General features: G+C 44.3%; 1 protein-coding gene across 1 annotated transcript in view; it reads right to left on the reverse strand.

Moving 5' to 3' along the window:
* The window catches only part of LOC133968822 (adhesion G protein-coupled receptor L2-like), an 87,175-nt gene extending 81,620 nt beyond the window's left edge, over positions 1-5,555 (reverse strand). The window contains exon 1 of the mRNA XM_062405031.1: positions 5,015-5,555. The gene's annotated coding sequence lies outside the window, so the exon portion shown is untranslated. The remainder of the gene's footprint in view (positions 1-5,014) is intronic.
* Positions 5,556-10,139: the final 4,584 nt, after the last annotated feature.

Below are 10,139 nucleotides of genomic sequence, written 5' to 3' on the forward strand. Positions count from 1 at the left end.
AGCCGAAGTAAGTAAATGTACTTAAAAATATATAAATATATTTAATTTAGCCTTTCAATGCACTAAGTAACTAGTTTCTCATGAGGAAGCTCTCAGAGTTCAAGCTGCCTGTCACATGTGGACGCCCTGTACATTACTTATTTGGAAATGGGTGTCAGTGAGTACCTGTTCCCATTTCCCTCTATGCCGTGCAAAATGAAAAATAACAACGTTACATGAAATCAGAAAAAAGGTGATTTACATTTTTATACGATTCATGAGGACAGGGATCGGTTTCTCCGCAGTGAAGCATGGCCCCGGCCTCCATTTGTGGGATAATTATATGATACTATTTAGGAATTTGAAGAGGAGAGAAGCATTTCCAAGCTGAAGACTGATGACCTGTCCGATACACCTAATACCAACACAAAGCCGTCAGCCTTTAATCTGCACACTTCCTCTGACCTGGACTGTGACAGAACCAAATAAAGCACACTATCTCCGAATCCCCCCGAGACGGAGCAGTGTCCTCATATGCTAATGTCCGCCAGTGTTGGAGGAGAAGCTGCGAGGGCGGCCCAGACAGCTCACAGGTCAGTGCTAATCTTCTGATATATGGAGCCTAAAGACCCGGGACACATCCATCACACGCCGCCGACGGCTCCCCAACTGGGAGAGATCTGCACGCACCAAAGGGTTAACACACACCCCCAAAGAGACCTCTGATGATCCATCACTCAAGAAACCAGCCTCCCTTTGAGCAGAGCGTCCTTTAACAACACCGTTGGTAGCTTTCTTTAGCGAAGGCTCGGCCGCAAGGAGCCAGCGTGAGTGCTAGACCAGAGCTCCCAGTCTCTGTTGATCATTAAACATCCATTTTAAACCAGTGGGGGAAAGTAGACTGTCATTTTAAACACAGAAGGTGGTGGGATGGGAGAGGATTTTTTTTTTTTCCTCCCTCAGATGGTTTATCTCAGTGAAAAGGAGCGCGACCATATATCCATCCATCGGGGTTAACTACCCTAACGCATAATCATTCGTTTCAGTCATCTGTCTCTTTATTTTTGAGGCGAGCCACAAAAGAGCTACGATGGGTTTTTTTGGAGTTAAATGAGATACTCGCTCCAAAGTACTTTGTTAAATAAACAAAATGGCCTTTTCCTCTTTTTTTTCCCACTCCTCTCTTGGTCTTTTTCCTGCTTTTCCCTCTTCCTCCTCTGGTTAACGGGCCAAATGACAACGACAAGAGTGCAGCTTCCATTCAGAGTCTGTTTGGTGGAGGCCTCTCCTCAGCTTCAGTGGGAAATGTCAGGGTTTGGTGTCAGCCCCTCCGTATCAGATACTCCTTTCCAGACTCTAGACCATTTTGTAGAAGCAGCTCTTACCCAGGAAGTAACTCATCCTGGAAGGAGCCCCGATGCCAATTTCTCCAGGGATAGTGGCCTCAGCAGAGCAGAATGCATGTACCTCTCCTCTTCAGCAGCCTTTTAATAATCTGAACAACCAGGCCTCGCCTCAGCACACCACAGCATGCTCTCCACTCCCCTCTGCACTTTTCCTTGACTCGACAAACTTACTGCACTTGCTTCTTTTTTTTGGGGTTGCTTTTTTTCTCCATTTTGAATCGCCCCTGCTCTCCCCTCCTCCTCATACACGATGCAAAGAGCCCGGTTACCTGGGCTTGTGTCAGGTGGTGTTGTAAGAAACACAGGAAACCGTCGACTGATGTCAGGTCAGCACAACAGGAGGAAAAAAAAGAAGAAGAATCGCGCCGTTCATCTGAAAATGCACTTAACATCGGAATACCTCTAACAGATGTAAAGAGTATTTCTCTGCTAAGACCAAACCCAATCAGAACTGCCCCGTGTACCATTACTCATCCCTCCCTCCCTCCATCCATCCCCCCCTTCTGTCCATTTGTTTGTCCAACTTTTTTCACAGCGAGCGTGTCAGAGGAATTGAACAAGACAGCTGTCAAACCCGCCCGTCGTGAGTGAAGATGGCAGGTGAGGTCCTGTTTTTTTTTCCTCTCTCCCTCTCTCTCTCTATCTCTCTCTCCCTCTCTCTCTCTCTCCTCCCTGCTCTCCCACCCTCTTTCCCTAAGTTTCGTGACGTTATTTTGACGGAACAAAGGGAAGAGAGACGGGGAAGGAGCGAGCTGGCCGCTCTGGCAGGTTGGGGAGCAGTTGGCTCGTGTTATTACCCAGGAGCGGGATGACCATGAAGGGGCCACCGACCCCTCCTGCGCTCCCATTGGCATTTACATTCCCTGTGTCTGTGTAATAACATGTCACACGCTGCACTTTCTTTCACTATTAACCTATCCTGCTCCTATTTTCAAAGTGAGGGCACGAACACGGGGCGAAAAACACAGTAAGAAAGTGCTTCTCTTTTTTTGTTTCTCTTTGCGCTCATTAAAAATGTGTGCAAGTGTTTACTATTTTTTCTATCAAACTGAAGACTGCAAGGAACCTTAGGGTCATGCATCACAAGAAGAAGAAGACAACAAAAAAAAGATCCATCAACATAAACAGCATCTTGTCGCATTCTTTCTCTGACAAACAACAGCTGCACAAAATGGGAAATAAATATTATCTCTGCGACAGAAAAAACAATCAGACACCAGTAGGTAGTCGGCGCTCTCTCCACGGGGCTCGGATCCTCTGCGTCTTTACATAATGCACTCACTGAATGTGGAATTCAAGCATTTAATTTTTCTGCGGGCAAACAGCCTCGAAAAACAAATTATTTTTTAAGCATTTTTAGAGGAGGAGTGCTGCATGCGGTCAAAATTACCAGTCAAAATGTGTAAACAGATTTTTTTTTAAATTCAGCAACTTATTTATGCTTTTTCTTTTTCCTCAGGACACAGACGCTGGAGAGATGCAGAACCTGGTTGATGTTTTACGCTGAGCTCACCCCGGGAAAAACTGTTGGGGGGGGGGGGGATGTTTTAAACGGACGAGAAATCTTTTTTAACATGACCACGTCTGAGTGGCGTCCTACATCTCCACTAAACACACAGCTTCTGGTGCTAGATTATGGCCAACAAATTCTCCCCATCCACACTAAATCTGCTTCCAACACAAACACTTGCTTCACACACACACACACACACACACACACACTGTTAACTGCAGTATCCAGCAATCCTGTGACTAGCCTCCACCAGCAGCATTAGCAGCATCTCCCCATCAGAACAAAACTGCTCAGAGGAAGGGGGCTGGTAGCTCAAGTTCTCCCCATTGAAATGCAGACACTTTGATATGGAAATTGGCAGTTCAAAAAACCTGCGAGAATTCACACTGGCTCGCATTGAAACCATTTGCGCAATGTGAGATGTGATGGCACTTCCTCTCAAGACAACGCAGACAAATGGACCAAGGCAGCACTTCTGGGGGGTGCGGGCGAGAGATGGAGCGGAGGTAGAGAGGGAGAGAGGGAGAGAGGGAGAGGGGTGGGAGGCAACAGAACATTTGCGACCCCCCCCCCCTCCTCCTTCCACCCGTCTCTCTTTCTCTCTCTCTCTCTCTCTTCGAATTTCTACCATCCAACCGTCCCAGCAGTTGTGTCGACAAGCTGCCTGAGCTGAAACGCAGGGTTTTTCAAATACCAACATCTAAATTCCCCCCCCCCCCCCCCCCCCCCAAAAAAAAAAAAAAAACACATCCCATTATAAACTGCAGGCAGGGGAGGAAGTGACCTTTTCTCCTCGGGAACCACTGATGGGTATGTCAGGATTTCAACAACCCAAAAAAAAAACACACACACATTCACCAGCATCCCCGGCCGAGGAGCACTTTCTGGTCCTTCTGCCTTCTGACACAGAAACTTGCTCGCCGCTGTTGGAAAATATGGCAGCGAGACAAATTTGTCACGACCTGCATATTGCGCCTTATATAATGCTGCAGCTTTCGGTCATTACAATGGTGCTCGTTTGCTTTCATGATCAAAAAACTAGCTGGGGAAGCCGTCGCCTGTACCTCCCTGCGTGAAGCCTGTTATATAAGGACGGGTCCAAGATGCTCCCAGTCTCCAAACTTGTCAGTATATGACTTATATAATGATGCAGCACTGTACTGCCTTGGCTCTGACAGTATGGATTATGTGCTAATGATATTTAAACTTGATATTTCCGTCCAACACGAGCCGTGCACTGCTGTCCTGGGCCTCCTATTTTTTTAAGGTGAAGTGTATGTGGCCCTATTTCTAAAAGCCTCACGTGAGAGTGAGATATGGCTCCCTCAGCCTGTAAAAACTGTGTGTGTGTGTGTATATGTGTGTGTGTGTGTGTGTGTGTGTATATGTGTGTGTGTGTGTGTGTGTGTGTGTGTGTGTTAGTCCCATCATCACACATGGCTGGCTCAGGTCTGTGAATTATACATGCTCTGTGAAATGATCTTATTTTATAGCCGCAAAATGGAGCACTAAATGGAGACAGCAACTGACGTGCAGCTACTTAGCTCCTGGTCTGGTCCTGGGCTGGGTGGAGGTTGTTTGTGTGAGTTCTGGATTTCTCGCCCGATGTTATCACGCTGATCATCATCATCATGCTGGAATCGCTCACAAATCAAGTCCCGTTCGGTTGCACAGGCTTTAGATTCACATCCAGGAGCTGCACAACTTCAATAAATCATAATCCCATTTGAGTCCCTTGCAAACACATGAAATCTGGAGAATAGCGACTAAATTTGCCATGTGGAAGAAAATGCACTTTTTTTCCAAGGCTTTCAATTAAAATTGCATCAGACAGATTAACTCAACTCTACATTGGGGTGATCCTTGTGGCCAATGCAACTTCATGTTAATTAAAAGTCTGCAGGCTAAAGACCCAGACATAACATTATACACTACAGGGCTGTGGATCGATTCCCTCGCAACAGTTTTAAACTGCTGGAGAAGTCCGTGGGCCCGCTCCCTGACATTTTGCCTCGTCCTTTCTCGGGAGTGTAAATAAATGTTATCGATTCCGCAGAGGTAGAAGCCAGCATCTCTGGAAACACTCAAAACATCCGCTTTTTTAAAGGCTACTTACCGCGGGTGCTCCGTGCCAAAATATGGATGCCGGCTCGCAGTGTGAATTTTAGATCAACACCAGGAGCCCCCCTCCTCCGGTCTCCTCTCCTCCTTTTCAGAAGAGGCCCCCAGAAACTAAGCGGCGGGTCGCACAAAGACGGCTGGGGCTCGGCTGCATGCTCCACGTTCCTCACTGCGCACGGATGGCGGGGTTTCCCGTGGCAGGTATCTGGGCTTCTTCCAGCCGGCACGTCCGACACCGGGCCGATAGCTCCATGTCGAGGTGGATCTGTTCAAAAGTAACGCTCGGTGCCTCCTCCTCCTCCTCCTCTCCTCAATGTGTGCGTGCGCCCGGGCTCCTTCCGACGGGAGCGATACGCGCAGACTGCATAAAAACACGGGATCACTTCAAGGAGACGAGATGCGCCCCTGCGAAAAAACTCCGAGCACGTCTCCTAAACACACACACAGACAGACACACACTGTCAAGTCTGCCCGAGTCTCCGGCGGCCTGGCTCACACCGAGGTGTGATAGGACTTGTTTGGTCGGCCCTTTTTTCCGAGCTGCGCTCCTGCTGGTTCCCTCCGCGCCTCCTCCACACGCCGTGCAGACAGTCGGAGCTACAGCCGGGACTGGAGGCGAGCGAGGCGGAGAGAAGCGGCGCACCGGTCCCCTGCTCTGCAGCAGCTGGCTGTGGAGCTGCTCGCAAAACCCGGAGCGGATCGTCTAGCAGGGCGCGGACCGGAGCCTCTGGGTGCTAATTATGACAGCTCCCCAGTAAAGGGATAGTTCACCCAAAAGTGAAGATTCACCCATTATCTGATCATCACTATGCCGAAGGGGGACTGGGGGGGAGGTGTTTGAGTCCTCTTAATACTTTAGGAGTTTCAGCGTTGCAGCCGAATCCAGTACAGTTGATGTAAATGGGGACCACTTCTTACTTCCCACCCCATACTGCTCCTGTGGTGTCATCCAAGTGTCTGTGAGCCCCAACATTCAAATTTGAATCGAAAAAAACGGCTTTATTTTCAACATGACTTAAGCCTGAATGTCCTCTACCAGAAGTAGAGATGCTAACGTAAATGCCCCTGGGCGAGAGCTGGTGTGCATTGTGTTCGTGCGTACGTGACCGCGGCTCCAGAGGAGGATACCAGTGGACGGACGGGCAGACATGGTGTAAATGATGCCGTTTCCAGTCGAATATGAATGTCGGGGCTTACAGACACTTGGGTGACACCACATGAGCAGTCTGGAGGCATTCATGAGTCCCCAGTTACTTCAATTGTATTTGATTTGGCTGCAACGATGTTTACCCCTGAAACTCCCCAAAAAATGTGTGGACTCAAACACTTCACTCACCTCTCCATCGCCATAGCAGTGAGCAGATAATAAGTGAATTTTCATTTTTGGGTTAACTGTCCCTTTAAGCCCTGATATTCAAGGTTTAGTGTGTAAGATCTAGGTGGATTGGATCTATTGGCAGAAATTGAATATAAAATAATCCTTGTGATGTTTCATTATTGTGTTTTATCTAAGGTGTACTAATTGTTGTTTTCTTTACCCTCGAAAGGCCCCTTTTATATTTAAATACTTACAATTAATTTGGGTGTGGGTCCTTTCTACTGAGGCCACAATGATTTCTACAGTAGGCCAGACTGGACAAACTAAACACTTTGAGTTTTAATGACAACAGAAGGCTACCAAAGGTTCTCTGTCATGTTTGGAAGGGGAGGGGGAGGTGAGAGGTGTTCAGCTGCAACATGCAACTTCTACTAACTGAACCTTTAAAACCTTTATCCTTTATCTAAAACCAAGCTTCTGGACTTTAACAATCCATGTTTGATCGTCGTGAAATCTGAATCCCCAGCTGATTAATCAGGAGAACAGTGTAAAGAGAGCGAGAGCGCTCATTAGCAAAAACGTGTTACTGAAAGCAGCTCATATAAAAGACACACTTATTCTAATTCTCTTATCAGTAGTGCAGCCAGTAGTTTGTATGTGGACAATTACTGTAATATAATACTGAGAACAAACAAAACAAAGTACTGGGGCAGAAAGAAGATTTGTTTTAATCGGGTGACTCCAAAGTCTTTGTGGATAAAGTAATAAATGCAAAAATGCCTCCTAACGATGAGAAACTCGTCTTTTATTACTTTTTTCAAATAAGAGGAACTCTGTATAACAAGGCCGGGTTAACACAGAGGGGAAACTTGAAACTCATTCTAATAAATTAGAATCAACTTTAGTGCCATTGCGCAAACGGCAACAAAGTGAATATAAACGCATGTAAAGATAACTGAATAAAAAGTGTAGGGCAAACAAAACGTCTATTACTAAAAAGGATCGCTTGTTCCTGAAAACCCTGCAAACGTTGCTGCATCTATTTTTAACAAGTTATTATGATTTATCAATATTTTGTCATTGTTTAAGAAAAAAATGCAAATATTGTCCAGTTCCAGCTTTTTAATTGGGAGGATTTACTTCCTGTCTTATTTGACAATAGACTGAATATTTTTAGATACGCTGAAGATGTCACATTTAGCTTTAAATGATGTGCACTTTCTAGTCTTTTATAGATCAATCTATGAATCTATTGGTCAAAAACCATTCATTACTAATGAAAGTAAGAATGAAGAATAAAGAAGTGGTGAGGTATAGTATGTAGTATTGTAATAAAGGCTACAATATGTGCAGAAGGACTTAATGCGGATGTACGTCAGTGACTTACGTGTGATATCATGGAAAGAGCCGATGAATGGTGTTTACAGCGGCTATGTCATGTACAGTATAACTGCCAAGCGAGTATGTAATATGTTCACTGTAATATAATTCCTGGGGAGGAACATGGCAGGGATTAACCCTCAACCTCAACCTTGTAAAAAAATAAATAAATCCAGAAGTCCTATAATCAGACACATGCACCTAAAGTCCCAGTATAATCAGTTCATCAGAGCAGATGCTGACACACGTTTCGTGTAAACATCCATCCATATGTTCGTGGCAAAGATATTGCAATATTCACCGCCTCCCTTTGAAATTTACTCCTGTTGACATGGAAAAGCATCTGCAGCGGGACTTAAACTGCGGCGCATTACAATCCTTCCCTGAACCCCTGGATAATACTGCTTATAACATAGTCATTGATATATTTAAATATGGGTAATTTCATTTACGCCCTTGTAAAAGTGTCACATGTTAAAACCTCTCTTTGATTTCACAGCATGCATGTGAACACATTTCTATACATTATAATATATATTTCTTATAGAAAAGACTTTCTGTCACAACCCACCTGCAATGTATGGATATTTTAATGTATATATATGACTTTATATTTCACGTATGAAAACTTAAAAAAACCTTCAGAGCGTTAGCAAGTTTTATCTCCTACAATCACTTCTATTTAAACATTTCACCGATTTTTTTGTCCCAATGTAGATTTGTGGTTTTCCTCGTGTTCCAAGCAGCAGATTTCTTTTAATCTCTGTGTGGTATGAAAATCAATAGACAAACTGTTAAAACATGTTTGACCTAAATTCAACATTATTTTGTTCCTGTCTTCTAACTATTGGATTCTGCAGAGTGGGTTGCAAATTGAATAGCTTGTATAAACCTTTTGCAGCAAATGGGCTATAAAATGAAAAACAACATTGATTTCACATTTGTTGCTCAAAACTCTGGCTTATATCCTCATATGATCTTTTTAGTGCTGTGAATATTCTGTGAAACAATCTGCATTAGTCATCCTTGAAGCTGGATTATGTTGCCTAGTTGATATTTGTGAGGCAAAAGGAAATAAATCATAAACTGCTTAATGTCCCACTGGAAAATTCCAAGATTTTGACGGGGGATAAAAAGGCTGTGCATGTGTGCGTTTGTGTGTTGAGGCCAAAACGAAGTCACCATCTCCTGCTACAAAAGTCCTTATAAGAATATTTGGAAAATGACACACACATTTTTCAAACCACATGGTCTTTATCTTCGGTCGTTGTGTTTTTACTGAACACAAACAACACTGTTATGCAAAATATCTTCGTATAAGGTATTGCCACAGTTTCCACAGGCTCTTGGCTTTAAGTGAGAAAAATTATCCAGATGCAAAAAAAGGAATTTTCTGTTGCACTGACGCGGCCTCCTTCTTTCTATTGAAGCCCACCATGGCTCCTTTGTCGGTGACAATGGAAAGGGGGCAAAGTGAATCCTGATTTTACGGTCGTGAATGGAGACCCGATCGGCGACTGACTCGAAACCTCCCCCCAAAAAAATATAAAAACCAAAACTGAGATTACTGGCTGAGATTCGGCTTCTGTCGATAAAATTACACTTCAAAGCTGCAAAAAGCCCCTTAGGATTTTTTAGTGTAAGCTGCAAAACATTAGCATCAAATTGGCATTTTTGAACAAATATGATAAAATCTTAATGACAAAGTGGACAACAACATGTTTGTGTAAAGATCTTTAATAATTCAGTCATGATTTGTTGACTGTCGACAGCTGCGGGCTACATGCGGTACTTCTGTCTCACAAATACAGCAACAAGAGAAAAAAAATGTACTTCAGTGTTCTGATTTATGTGTCACTACGCACAGGCTATCATTAGAAATCATTAGACCTCTGATATGCCATCGCCGCGCCGCACACTAATGCTTTATGAGATGTGTAATGTCAACCTGTGCTGAGCTACCAGCTGTGTCCCTATTGTGAGCAGAGGGATCTTAGCACAGCCACCTTTCTGCTCGGGAAACAGGACATTTTTGACGAGCTGTCTGGGCTCCGTCATTAAGCCTCTAAATATCCTGCGAACTTTCTGTCGTCATTTGTCGACAATCAACCCACTGGAAGGAAAATGATCTGCTCAGCTGGAAGCAGGTTTATGGCAACATTTTCCTCCGTTTTTTTGTAAGTTCAGCCCCATGCAGCTTTCTTTTGAACATGATATTTTACTGTTAGTCGGAGCTTTCACTCTTCCCCAACACAACACCTATTTTTAGATCCTTACTTTTCAGCGCTGTAATAAAAGATCCACCTCGGTGGAGCAAATGCAGGCGAAGGACATATTTGCCTGAGAAAAGTCCATCTAAGAACAAACACTTTGGAAATATTAATATCTTAAATATCACTTCACTTTTCGTCCCTTCATGAGC

This window comes from Platichthys flesus, chromosome 14, assembly GCF_949316205.1.
Source record: "Platichthys flesus chromosome 14, fPlaFle2.1, whole genome shotgun sequence".
In the NCBI taxonomy this organism is placed as follows: Eukaryota; Metazoa; Chordata; class Actinopteri; order Pleuronectiformes; family Pleuronectidae; genus Platichthys; species Platichthys flesus.